This window comes from Schistocerca gregaria, chromosome 3 (genome assembly GCF_023897955.1).
Source record: "Schistocerca gregaria isolate iqSchGreg1 chromosome 3, iqSchGreg1.2, whole genome shotgun sequence".
NCBI lineage: Eukaryota > Metazoa > Arthropoda > Insecta > Orthoptera > Acrididae > Schistocerca > Schistocerca gregaria.
The window spans coordinates 127,045,677-127,059,576 of NC_064922.1; the positions used below are offsets into that span (position 1 = coordinate 127,045,677).

The 13,900-nt window shown below is 45.3% G+C and overlaps 1 protein-coding gene across 1 annotated transcript in view; it reads left to right on the forward strand.

Moving 5' to 3' along the window:
* Positions 1-13,900, forward strand: part of LOC126355904 (uncharacterized) — a 578,345-nt gene that overhangs the window by 407,399 nt on the left and 157,046 nt on the right. The gene's annotated exons all lie outside the window — the stretch shown is intronic.

The following is a 13,900-nucleotide window of genomic DNA, read 5'->3' on the forward strand; positions in this document are numbered from 1 at the left end:
TTTGTACTGATTTCATATAGAACGGTAATATTTGCTCGAGTGGTACCACGATCACATAGTCACTGTACAAATAACGTACAGAATCATCATTGATTTTTCAATGTATTGTACACTGCATGTGTATTCGAGTGTCTTCTCGCGCAAAGCTTTTGTACCTCACACAAACTTTTTTCATTAACACATACAACTCTCTCCTTCTCTATTTCACTCTCTCTCTCTCTCTCTCTCTCTCTCTCTCTCTCTCTCTCTCTCTCTCTCCTAGCACCTATCCGTCGTATTGGATCCGCTGTTCTCATTATTTGCCAGATTTGTATTATTGTAACTTTGTGGTCAGATTCCCTTGCTGCTGCTTAACCTAATTAACGGAAATTACGTACACCACCAGTCTGTGAATCATGTAATCTTTGTTGGCTACGTTATCGATTCCAACTCTTGTGCATCGCATTTTTTTTTAGCCTCAGTCGCCTAAACGAGGGCATGAAAAACCACCTAAAAGCACACTCATGCTAAAAAATTATCGGATGTAACATCTGGGTGCATGAGATGTGCACCAAACGCCGAAATAAGTAATGAACTAAATAAATGCCCCAACACGACGACGCATGCTCCACGAACTGCTCGTATTTGCAGTCTCACTCGCCACACATTTTCGGAGAAAAGGTCGGAGCCAGGAAGCCGAGAGACAGCAACAGACATTGATATCCCCAGTTCAGTCCTTCCTATCGTAGTGCAACTGGTGGGTAGGATTGGAAGTACGTCATCAGTGCATCTGAGTCCTAAACGTTTAACAGAGGTAAACACCGGCCATGAAAAACCTCGTTGTGCTTATTTACCTCTTTCTTTCTTTCTCCCCCCCCCCCCCCCCTCCCCCTCCCACGAATTAGATTTGATGTGAGATCAGTGTATATTTCAGAATCTTTGTCCATTTCGTGCTGTGCAGAGACGTAACTGTTTGCAGTCACATACTTTTAACATGTCCGTAAGGTGGTTTGCTTAATTTAGTGTAACTACTACCTTGAAAGTTCACAATTTGACGGCCGTGCGTAAGAGCAAGAATCTATGTAGATGAAAGGTTCTGGGTAGCTAAATGTTACCCCAACCGTATACAAGGAAGAAATTCCTGAATCATTATGTGCACGTTTGACTCAAAATGTAATATCAATAATACGACATTTATAATGGTAAACATCGGAACAAGAACACGTAATAACTCAGGAAAGCATAGCTACAGTATTCCAAAAACCTGTTCTCATGTCAGAATCTGTTAATATTAATCCGGTCACCAATTTACATTTCCCGTGCCAACATCGTGCGACGCAAAGCAGTGGGTGTGACACAGCACACGTATTTCGAAGGTCCGAGGTTCAGCTCCTTGTTCGCCTTCCTCTCCCCTCTCCCCCCTCCTCCCTCCTACCTCCTACCACCCCCCCCCCTCCCCGGTTTCCCTATATCGATTAACGGAAACATCACAACGGTTTCTATGAAAAGAGCACTGCCGATGTCCTTTTCCATTCGTACGCAGTGCAGTTATGTTATCCAATTATATAATCGTTTAGGATACCATATTCCCACGAACTACCTCCCAAAATGAAATTAGACTGTACAGATCTCGTAGAAACTTTAATAACAGGAACAATATGAAGTTGTCCTCACCCGCACAGTACTAGGTATAGAGGGTCTAAACGGCAGTTCTGTACGCAGTAGACCAGTGGTGTAGGGAAAGTCGAAACGAACAGGGCACTGCAAGCCATTGCTTGCTTAATTATAAACATATGTCCGAATGATGCTAAATTTCATTATGTTTAGATAAAGAAAAGCATTACCTTCTCAATAATCTTCAAATCGTGAGCTGCACCCTTAGTATTTATATACAAAATTGGTGAATTTACTCATGGCACTTTTGTTGCCTATGTCTGCAGTCACTTTCAGAACTCAAAATTAATAATTGAGATTAACTATTTTAATAAGAATGAACCTTGAATTGCTGGTGTATCCATGTATCGCCACAATAAAATAAAAGCAGTGATGGCTGGGGGAGTATGAATGAGAACACTGGCGTATACATGTTCACAAAAATAATGACCAGCTGATAAATGCTACAGGAGAAACGACAAATACAAATCAGAAAAGGGATGTGGCGGACTGGCAAAGCATTCATTGGGGTGGAAGCTGTACAAGTTCTTCCCTGAATTAATCCCTTTTACAACGCAAACTGACTTCGTTTACATGAATCCACTGTGAGGCCCAATTCTATTCAAATGGAATCAACTACGAACAGGTACACCACAAACTATGGTTTACCGGAGAACAGGGAGCTACGAATGTCATTTAACAACCCTACGTCGGTGCAGCAATACTTCACTCTTTCGCCTTGATTCAGGCGGCAGCAGAAAACGACGCGCTGTGAGCGAGGAACGGCGCGCTGCGGCAGCTGTAACGTTCTGGCGCGTCCACGAAGATTTGCAAACTGCGCGGACTGGCGGTCTGATTATTAGAACGCGGCAAATTTCCGTATCAGAGCCCTGAAATCCCGGCAGATTTCAGTGTGAGGTGCACCTGTTCGCTGGTATGGCAAAGCCAATTTGACTGACAGCCACAGAGGTCCGTGCTGGAATTATCAGACGTCAGACAACCAACTTAGCACCAGTAAGTTCAACTTCGTGACACACGATATGTCCGAGATTTTATGCAGTTCCACTGTCGGTACAGTTGGAAACTGCCACTGGCTCTTAGTCCACTACGAGTTACAGACCACAAATATCACCCACTAGGGAAAGACATGAAGTTCTCCACCAGGGGAGGACCAGCAGACGACGGAGGCAAAGAATCACAATCACTTTCCAGTAAGCCTCGGTACGAGGGCCGAATTAGGAAAAAAAGGCTCTGTGCACTATGGGACTTAACGTCTGTGGTCATCAGTCTTCTAGAACTTAGAACTACTTAAACCTAACTATCCTAAGGACATCACACACATCCATGCCCGAGGCAGGATTCGAACCTGCGTCCGTAGTTGTCGCGCGGTTCCAGACTGTAGCGCCTAGAACCGCTCGGCTACCCATGCCGGTAATTAGTAAAACCGAAACCTTCTCCACATTGCACAAACCATCCGAACTATCCTCTACTCACTGAATCTCCCCTCTTCACTGTTCTGTTGCCCTGGTAGCCAATTCAGACACAGCACTGGGGTTCCCACACTGGGAGGAGCAAGCCTTTTCTTTGAATATTCTGAGAGAAGCCTCATTTACTGACAGATCTAATTTTTGCAAGCCGACCACATCCAGATTCTGGAAGAAGGCTGTTAAGCTTCCCAGACAGCCATGCCCGTGAAGTATATACGTTTTTGCTGCTCGCTAAAGGAACCTGGCGACTGGGGAGTTGCAGTCTTGCCTCCACTAAACACGTGCATCAGTCTTTCCCAGCTTCTAACATGAGAATGCTCGGAATTTTATGGCCTTCCCACCATTTGCACAAAATCTAAGATTACAGCAGTCTTTCTTAAATGGCTTTCTCCACCCACATTCCGCCAACTGGCCACGTTTGTGATGAACTGTTGGCTGGTCCACGTAAAATGTTTTGCAAAATGTCGCCCTCCTGCTCCGACTCTCAGTGGAAAGAGGGGCGTAAAACAGCCGGAGTCCCTCTGCAAGTGCAATCCACAGATCGCTGGTTCCCAGAATTACTCGCACGGCCAGGTCACTCGACTGAGCATTTATGGCTCGCAATCCACCCCTCTCCCTGTTGTCCATCGCCTCCACTATGGCCCCTCTGGTACAAGTTCTCTACAGGCTACACATCCAGTTATATGAACATTCTGCTCACAATTTCCTCGTGCAAAAAAAGTCATAAGACACACATACCAAATGTAATATTGTGGAACACCGAGATAACGACCTGAAATTGAATATTAATGTGATTGACAGCGTTGTTAAAGAGACAGAGTGGTGTGCCACCTCTCAACACTTGCTGTCTATCAACAGGGGAACAGTCTCAGATTTCTCTACAGAAACGGTACCACAAGTGCGCTGCGCGAGATTTCCTGTATACTCCTGCTGTCTTACGCAATCAGCTTAGTCAGCTATTTCGATAGCGTTATAAATTTCAATTTTCCAGTGAAATAATGAGAGAAAAAAGTTACGTTTACAGTTCAATGTGTACTTAACCCTTACAAAACAGTGGATTCTTAGTAAGTAAGACAGACAAACAAAACGATTCGTTATTTTTCTGCTGTGAAAATGTTCTATATTTTGAGATGAAATCTACACAAACATCACTTTCACATTTTGTAGGTGCGAAAACGAGGGTTTCTAGTATTAAAGGAGTATTTTAACGAGAAAGAAGAATGAACTCACGAGACACGCATGCACTATAGCTTAGGTGGTTTTTCTAAGCCAGTTTGCGATTGTTTCGACAAGCGATAGAGAGCAAGTTTGTTGTATCAGTTTGTTCGTCTCGTCTTCTCCTACGACCACTGTAACACGTTGTAAAGAGTTATCACTTACACACTGTATAGTCATCAGTTTGCAGGCGAGGTTGACTTCATATAGTTCCTATTGTTGAGGTTTCCGTCCGATCAGAAATGACATGAATCATGAAAAGTTTTATGTGGTCTGCAATAATGTTGACGAAGCCTACAGCTGTGATGGTGCTGTCGATTAGTAGCACAAGAGCTGTTGATTGTGGGCGCAAAGCACAGTACTGCTACCCTCACCAGTCTTCTCTGTGAAGGGACACAAGTTTGGGGCAACCGTTGACTTGGATGACTGGGTGTCCTGACACGACTATCGACCTCGTCTGACAAGAAACATTGTTTATCCGATCAGGCAATACGATTCCACTGTACCACGTCCAATCTCGATCATGCTGTCCCCGCTGCAGTCCTAATTGATGACAGTTGGATCAACATGGGACCACGGAGGCCTCGTGTGGTGCAGAGCCACACGTTCAACAATGATTGCTGAGCAGTGTGTTTCGAAACAGTGTGCCTGCACCACCATTGTACTCTGTCGTCAGGTCTGCCACATATAGCCGAGCATCCTGGTTTACAGAGAAGGCAATCATCCGAACTCCACGTCACTTGATGAGCCATTGACATCGAACATTCCGTTGCCTGCTCACGCTTGCACCGTCGTACAACCTCTTCCTGTAGGCGTTCAGGGCAGTAGCACGCGGACAGCCGACCAGCTTCGCCGTTTCCGAGGTGCTCGTTCTCAGGAAATATTACGCAAAATCTTGCCCTTAGTTAAAGTTATTTCTGTCAGCGGATTTCCCAATCTGCAGCCCGTATTCTCCCTGAAAAATATCCCCATTCCCCCCTGTTCCGCTTACACTAACTTCCCTTACCTCGCCACGTGACAGCAACACCACCAGGCACTCTCGCAGAGGACAGTAGCCACAGTGTTTTGCTTCATCTGTGTCTGTGTGGAAGTAGGTGTATATGTTTTGCAGACAACTGAGTACGGGGTGTGTGGCACCTGCTGTGACCGGGTGACGCGCGGCAGCCTCTGCCGCGCAGGCAGGCACCGAGAGCCACTCAGACTGCAGCCCGGTGCTCCAATCCTGGAAGGTGGAGCTTCGGTTGTCACCGGACTAGATGAGATAGGTGTGTCAACGGTAGAAAAGCGGGAAAAAAACGTTGCTTTATTTAGTATTTCAGGCTTGTGGACCAGTAGCATCACTTCAAAGGGCACCGCACAAACTCCAAACTGAAGCCGTGTTTTATTCTTTTTCCGTCTTCAGTTACTGTTCGGCGGAGAAGAACGGTTCAGAAATTCATGTTGTACTAGCTGAACACCACACTCTTGTTTCCACACAGAGCAGAGGCCTCCGAAAAAACTGGTGAGCGTTTTGGGAACTGCAGTATAAACTGCTCTGTATGTTGACGTTCAGCGATAAATGGAGCCGTGCTTCCACAGAAGGAAAGAGAATTTCGGGATCAACGAAGTTTCAGTCTGTGAGCACATCCTACTGACACCAGTCTGAAGTGTTGAATTGCAGCGTGCCGTGAACACTCCACAAACGGCTGCGTTTCGAGTGGTCCCGTGACTGGGATGCACGGAATGCTGTCGAATGGCATCATCTTGTGTTCAGCGATGGATCATGATCGTCAGATAGCACTGCGGCGACCTGGGGAGGGCCCCATTTTTCCAACGATCTGCAGAGGCACAGCTGGGTTACTACTGACCTCACGGTGTGGGTAGCCGCGACTGCAGCTGACGGCTGATAGTGACTGAAGGAACTCTGACGGCACGAGGGCACAGCACGTATATCTGCATCCGTATGTGTTACCTCTCATGCGACAGTAGCATCGGGCGCCGGCCCAAGTGGCCGTGCGGTTCTAGGCGCTTCAGTCTGGAACCGTGCGACCGCTACTGCCTCGGGCATGGTTGTGTGTGATGTCCTTAGATTAGTTAGGTTTAAGTAGTTCTAAGTCCTAGGGGACTGATGACCTCAGATGTTACGTCCCATAGTGCTCAGAGCCATTTCAACTATTGGAGTAGCATGGTACCATCTTTCAACAGGACAACGCTCGTTCGCAAACGGTACGTGAGTCTGTGAACTGTCTATCAAGGACGACCAGTTACAACAGTTTTCGGTCAGCTAGTCTTACGAGAGGATGCGACAGCATCGTAAAACCCTTCCCAACTGGATCACTCCACGTATCCTGGCCGCAGATGTTGCAACGGCATACTGAGTGCGCTCATACCGCCACGTTCACTGTACATTTGACTCTAATTTGTAATCACTGAAATAATGCCACATGCCCTCTCAACTCATAATGTTTCTTTTCGTTTTCAGCTCCTCTTCAGGGTCCTTCACCTTTTTTGGCAAGCAGTTTATATGTAAGAAAGAGACCTTGAAAGTACATTTATTGACAGGCTCTGAACGAATCATAGTTTGTTAAGAGTTTCTTTCTCCTTTTTGGACTTGTGTAATTAAGAGCTCCTTCTTTCTTCCTGAATTTACAGGAAGAGAATAACGGCCACACACATTTCCGCGGTAGCCGCGGCTACATCTACCAATCCTGCTACTGCAATGCCGTATTCCTTTTTGCGTAGCTTACAGAGATATCATTTGATCTATTGAGAAAACGACGTTACACCGGTGAAGCGGAACCTGTTGACCTGCGGAACAGGTTACGGACGCGAGGAGGAAAAAGAGCTACACGACTAGATAGGACAATAAAAGATAAATGAGAGAAGAAAATGGCACCATAAGGAATTCCTTGTACCCTAAGTTGGCAATGAAGCCTCGAAGACGGCAGTCGTAGCCATCAATCACTTTTTCCCTCGCAAATTGCAAGTTTCCGGGTACTGCAACCTACTATTCAAAATAAATAGTAAGGAGTGCCTTTATGTTCTTGTTTTTGTTACATGTGCGAAGCAAAGTGCACCTCTAACGCCTTCCGTAAGACTATAGCAAATACGAGCGGTAATTAACTGAAAATAAAATACTCTTCGAATTGGTAAAAGGGGCAGCACAGTTTTTTTAATTCGTATGTTTATGACGCGCAGATCGCATTGAATGGAGAAGGGAACTGTATCAGCAAATAGTGGCCAGGGAGATGTGTAGCAGTGTGTAAGCGAGTTAGCCTGTTAGTCTACGAGCCGTGATGAAATATAAGTGCAACCTACCGAAAGCACGCACGGCGCGTCTAATGTTCGCAAACGTACGTTTTCAGAGATGTATGTTGTATTTCAGTTGATGCTGTAGGGTTTGCAAACCACAATCGGCCACTGTTAGCCCTTTAATTGCAATACTTTGCGTACAAGGATAGCACCGCCAGTAACACAGCCGAGACTGCAGTTTATTTACGTAACAGCCTTACTTTTTGTTATGACTACCTCAAAATCCCTTTTTAATCGTAATCTCAGGTTTTATCTCTGTGCATTGTCATTTATGGCTACAGCCACTGATAGAAATGCTTTTTCTACGTAAAAATGGCGAATGACAAAGTGGTAGCGATTCACTGTTAAAATTATATCGATCTATAACTGTTTTCGTATGTCGGTTCTCCGACCGGAAGAAGACAAGGCATACCACACTCAGTGTAAACACGCACAATAAAAACTTCGCTGTTGAACCTACCTCCACAATGTGTGTATTAAAAAGAGTAGGTGACCGAAATAAAAAATGTTGAAAACCAGAAGATATTTCGTTTGCAGTCGTACACTAACTGGTGGTTTTAAATCGACAGCTGATGTTTCATTTAATAAAACAGGAGATGAAAGCAATTTTCAGTGCTGATATTTGGAGCCGATATACGACACCCATTGGATGTAACCGCAGTGTAACATAGTATCCAGAATCGAAGAAGTTCTATGTGCATCGGAAGTAAATGTGTGAAGCAAACAGCTATCAGGGGCGAAAGTGCCCTTTTGTTCTTCCCTCTTGCACTTATTTCTACGACGCTAGTGCTCTTAATCTCATACACGATCTGCCTTGTTAACCTTCACTATTTCGACTTCCAGCTGATACCACTACCTCAGAGCGACTCACTTTATCAAATAGAAAAAGCAATTTCTGCTGTTGCAGCTTCTTGCTCTCCTGAAATGAGTATTTGGAACCGGATACCTGTCGACATGTCGGTATAAAGAAAGCTGAAACCACACGAAAGCTTAATTATTGCATTCAGTGGTCGGTTGAAAATTTGATATATTACAAACTTCTTAACATTACGTGCCCCCAGACACCAGCAGTATCAGTCTCTTGGAGGTTACAGCTGCAGGTGTCGGATTTTTTGTGGGGACCGTTCAGTTACAATAACTGACTACACACAACGACTGCTACTGCATTTCACAAAGTCCAGATGCGTAGCGTGACTGCGTTATACTGATCTGTGTAGGTATCTTTCACGTTACCCGTCGGCAGAAAACAAGACGATGGCGATTCAGAAATAAGAAGGTACGACTACTGACAAATGGACCAGTTACAAAGGCTAAAACGCGAACTGTTTTAAACTATGTCATTTCTGTTCCAGAACGTACCATGTTTTTTGTAAGTGAAGAATCCATTACAGCCCGGCATGAACTCTGAACGGAAAATTCCACACCATCATCCGACGGAGCGATGTAGCGGGCGTATAGCCATAATTACCAGCTTCTGCAGCCACGATATGTATCATAATGAAGCAGATGGATCTTCAATTTCACGGTAATGTTCCGCGGATACCAAGGGGCTAATAGAAAGTAAATTTCGCATGCCGTTTTTCTAACATTCGTTATGCGAGGAAGATAACGCATACCTACAGCGTTTCAGAATCGACTTTCGTCACGACCAATGTGAATATGTTCTGCAATTCCGTAAACATTTTGTACGTGCTAATTCTTATGATTGGAGGAAGAATTTATCACACAAATAAAGCAGTCCCGTTGCTGTAGTGATGTTGTTTCATTCGACAAAGAGGACGATGACACTGAGATATCTGTATCTATACATATAATAGAAAATAAATGTCTGCTGCTGTTACTATGAACTTTCGCAAGCGCCTTAATATCAGGGGGTGACTTATTCAGTTTGCGGATTAACCGCACATAGCTCGGCACACTGAAGAAATAAGAAACAAATTTTATGTTCTGTTGTATTTGCTACTTTGTCGAAATCCGATATTCTGAGCCCGTGACTGCGAACAAAATATAGATTGGCTCTCACATAGAATATAACAGCAACCAGCAACTTTTTACCGTGCTATTTATTTAGTTAAATAGCACCGTAGCCGATTTGGAACATAACAGGTTCATCTACAGACGGCTAGCTCACAAAAAGTAAAAGCTAACGCAAAATGTATCTTGACGTGGACCAGGCGTCTGAAGGTGAACCTGTAATGTTGGAAACCGATTACAGCACTATTTAAATAAATAAATATCGCTCTAAAAAGTGACTGGTTGCTGTTATATTCTATTTAAGAGTCAACCTATATCTATTGTATTTATAACGAATATTTTCTTTTATAATACACTATTACGCATGGACTACTGTTTTCCGGCCGAAGAACAGTTCGTTCCCCAATCTCACCGTCGGACATCCTTGAAATATTTTTCTAGTGTTTCTCTCTTAGCCTTCTTCATGCCAATGCCTTTGCCTAGCCCTTTTCGTAGCAGCTTAAGGTCGATTATTTCCAACTCACTTAAGACTCACAGCAAAAATAAATGATTTAGGTTTTTTCTCCTGGGACGGTTGCCCTCAGAATTATTTCCCATGTTGACAAGTAATGAAAGTTGCAAAATGGTTCAAATGGCTCTAAGCACTATGAGACTTAACATCTGAGGTCATCACTCCCCTAGATTTAGAACTAATTAAACCTAACTAACCTAAGGACATCACACGCATCCATGCCCGAGGCAGGATTCGAACCTCGACCGTAGAAGGGGCGTGGTTCCGGACTGAAGCGCCTAGAACCGCTCGACCACAGCGGCCGGCTGTACTGTTGCAGATCGCCAAGGAGGAACGTATTGTTGATTGCAATTTTCTAGCCACTGACAGATCTCAGTAATAGTTTATCAGGATTATGGGTCCGGCATATAAGCAGACAACTAAAGACAAATAGACAAGCTGTAAAATTTTTCAGCCGAAGCTGACAACAGTCCGCACCGTCAGAGCAGAAGTACCATGGAATTTCAGCTCACGCAGAAGTGGACGGAACATTAGAGAAGAGGCAGCCCGCGATAAAAAGGTGCGTGTGTTGGATCATTTGTGTTTCTCCGTTACCTGCGCAGTGTCAGAACAGCGTCTACCCGGGTAATATGGTACTTATTGTGTTGTGATTTCTCACTGTTACAGGCGTGTGCTGAGGTATTTCTCAGATATTTTCGGGAAATGATTTCCTGCGTTCGTGCGAGTTTCAGATTTCTCTTAAAAATGTCATTATAGAGGATGGTTTCGGCGAAAGGGAGGAGAGTACAGAGAATGGTCCCCAGATCATAAGCGGCAAGAAAGATCTTACGCACAAGTGGCTGGCAGTGCACAATGTGATTGCTACAGCGTAATCATTGATTCCTCGCGGCTGTACAGTACAGTGCCGTGCACGACGTGAACTAATGAGGCTACCGTTACACAAGATGTTCGAAGTGGCTTCCACGAGCCCCTAAGCGCAGAAACGACGCAGCAGTGAGACATTCAGATGCGCCACCCTGCACGTACTAGGTGGACTCCACGCACACAACTTCCTTCAGGCGCCTCCGCAAACAGAAGCCTAACTGGTTGAGGTCCGGCGACCAGGCGAACCACACGACGTATCAGATCGTGCTTTCAATGGGGCGGAGGAGATACAGTCAAGACGCACAGAGCTGGAGGGCCGTCACTCGGCAGCCACGAGGGGCACGTCTTTCAGCAGCGGAGCTGCCGCAAGTGGAGGCAGCTTCTGCTCGCCTTTGAGGAGTTGTGGAAGGGTGGCTGGTCCCGCGAGGCGGTCGCCAATAATTCCTACCGACACACTGAGGTCGAACTGGTTACTGGCAGCTTGCTGCCACCGTAGGTAGGAGATCCTTCGTAGCCCAGAGGGGTTGAGGGGTTAGGGCTCTGTATAGGGGAAGTACAACCAACTTCACAGTGGCCGCCATTTTGGGCCCACTGCGCCGCTGGTGATACATGGACTTCTGCTGCATATGTAGCCCTGTATATTAAAGAAGTGCACTCAATCGTCTAAGCCACTGATAAAACTTATCAGCGGCTTCAAACGGAACATGTCGGATATTTAACAACAAAAAATCTCAACAAATTTAAGCTAAGTGAGTCGAAAAGCATTTGTTGTGACGAACATGAAACACAGTTTTTTCCCTGTTATCCTTTATCAATAGCGAAAGCAGATTTCGCAGCTCTTGTTGTGGTATCGAATTTGAACACCTGTTTCCGTAATTAGAGTTAAATTTGCCCTATCCAATAGTCAGAAGCACGAAAGACAACCAGTATTAGTTCGCAAGTGCAAGTCAAATTCCATCGCTAATTGAAAGCTCTACTTACTTCTTGCTGCTGCTAGTCGGTACTACGAAAATTGGCCCATTGTCTCTTTGTTTACACGAAATGAGCCATTGGGTTCAAATATATATGCGCGGTCCGTTAGTAAATAGAATTGATAAACGTGCGTATACGATTACGCATGCTTTATATTTTTGTCAGATCTACCCCATAAAATTTTGTCTGCAAGATTTTCTATGAAATTAGGAGAAAGATTTCGAAAGAACAACAGAACACAACAGTTTTATAATGTGTTCGAACAAAACTAGGCCTACGATCATAAGTAGGCTGTCACGTTGCGATAGTAATTATAGTCTGATGGTAACGTCACTGGTTATTTGAATGAAAGGTTTTAGATTCGCTACTTGCATAGTGCGAATACATTTTTTTCGTTTTGTGGATTATATTGTGTGCGACGGAGGACAATTTATTAGTATGAGCATCCTAAATATAAATTTAAACCATACTGCACAGTCAATCAGGTCAAATTTTTTTACTTTGTATGATACCACTCACTATTTTTCGTTTTATGTGCCAACAGTGCCAGGCTTATCTCTAAGATTTCTATTTTGTAATTAAATTACCATTAAATCATTCTATTAGCTCTTCTGACTTTTTTGCTGTTCGAATGGACTGGAAACTAAGTAACAGAAATTTTAAAAGGAGATAAAGGCCAAAAACTGAGGCCAGAAATGAATAACATTAACTGAATGGTCAAGTCGTGTTCCTCCAATCTTTCCCATAGCGACCAAGATCATCCCAAAAACAAGAAAATGTATAAGGACGTATGCTGCAGTGCGCAGGCATTGACAATTTTCCTCCCCTCTTTCGCCACGTAACAGCACTGAGGCATTATTCTACTTAAAACTTGGAAAATCCACAACAAATCCCATGCTTACGTGACGGTTGGGCGCACAACGGCTGCTAATGCCACGTGACGCAGTTTCAGCCAATCCTGAACTGCGGACGGCGGCAGACGCAGGGGAAGAGGGTAGCCATACTTTCCTCGATACAAAGCCCTACAGGGTGGTTGTTGGGAAGGTAGCGCCTGGCGAAGATAGGCTCATCTGTGAATAGGATGGACAATGGCAATCCCAGCGTCGCGGTAACCTATGCGACGAACCGGCGAAAAAACTGAGTGCAGTACGCGTTGTTAAGCGGCAGCTGTCATGGAGAATGTCCCATGTGGTCCGTCTGGCTCATCCCGTGAGGGCCGGTCGCCCACCGGTCGCTGATACCGGATTCACAGTCTGCAGTGTTCGAGAGACATGTGTGGCCTAAGTACGGGGCGCAGCTGTCTTTCGCGCTTACCCGTGATACGTGCGTCTAACGTAAACAACGAAACACTGTAGTGAACAGTTTACGGTGCGGCTGCTGTCGGCGGGCATACCTTGCCCGTACGTAGAGACCGTGTCGGCCTGTTCCCGGTCGGTTTACCGGGCCATCGTCTCTCAGCGCTGCCTACGTGTCACAACACGTCCAGACCAGATGGAGTCGGATGCTCCCTAGGGATGGGAAAAACCGACCCCTTAAAACCGAGAGCGGTGAAACTTCCTGGCAGATTAAAACTGTGTACGGGACCGAGACTCGAACTCGGGACCTTTGTCTTTCGCGGGCAAGTGCTCTACCAACTGAGCTACCCAAGCACGACTCACGCCCCGTCCTCACAGTTTTACTTCTACTAGTACCTCGTCTCCTGCCTTCCAAACTTTACAGAAGCTCTCCTGCGAACCTTGCAAAGAACTTCGGTAAAGTTTGAAAGGTTGGAGACGAGGTACTAGCGGAAGTAAAACTGTGAGGACGGGGCGTGAGTCGTGCTTCGGTAGCTCAGTTGATACAGTCTGCGTTCGGCAGGGCAGCAGCGCGCACCGCGCTCGGCCGTCCACGCCGCTGCGCCCGCGGAGTGTTTTGTTTACATCGTCGTCACAGCGATTCTCAGTCGACCACGCTC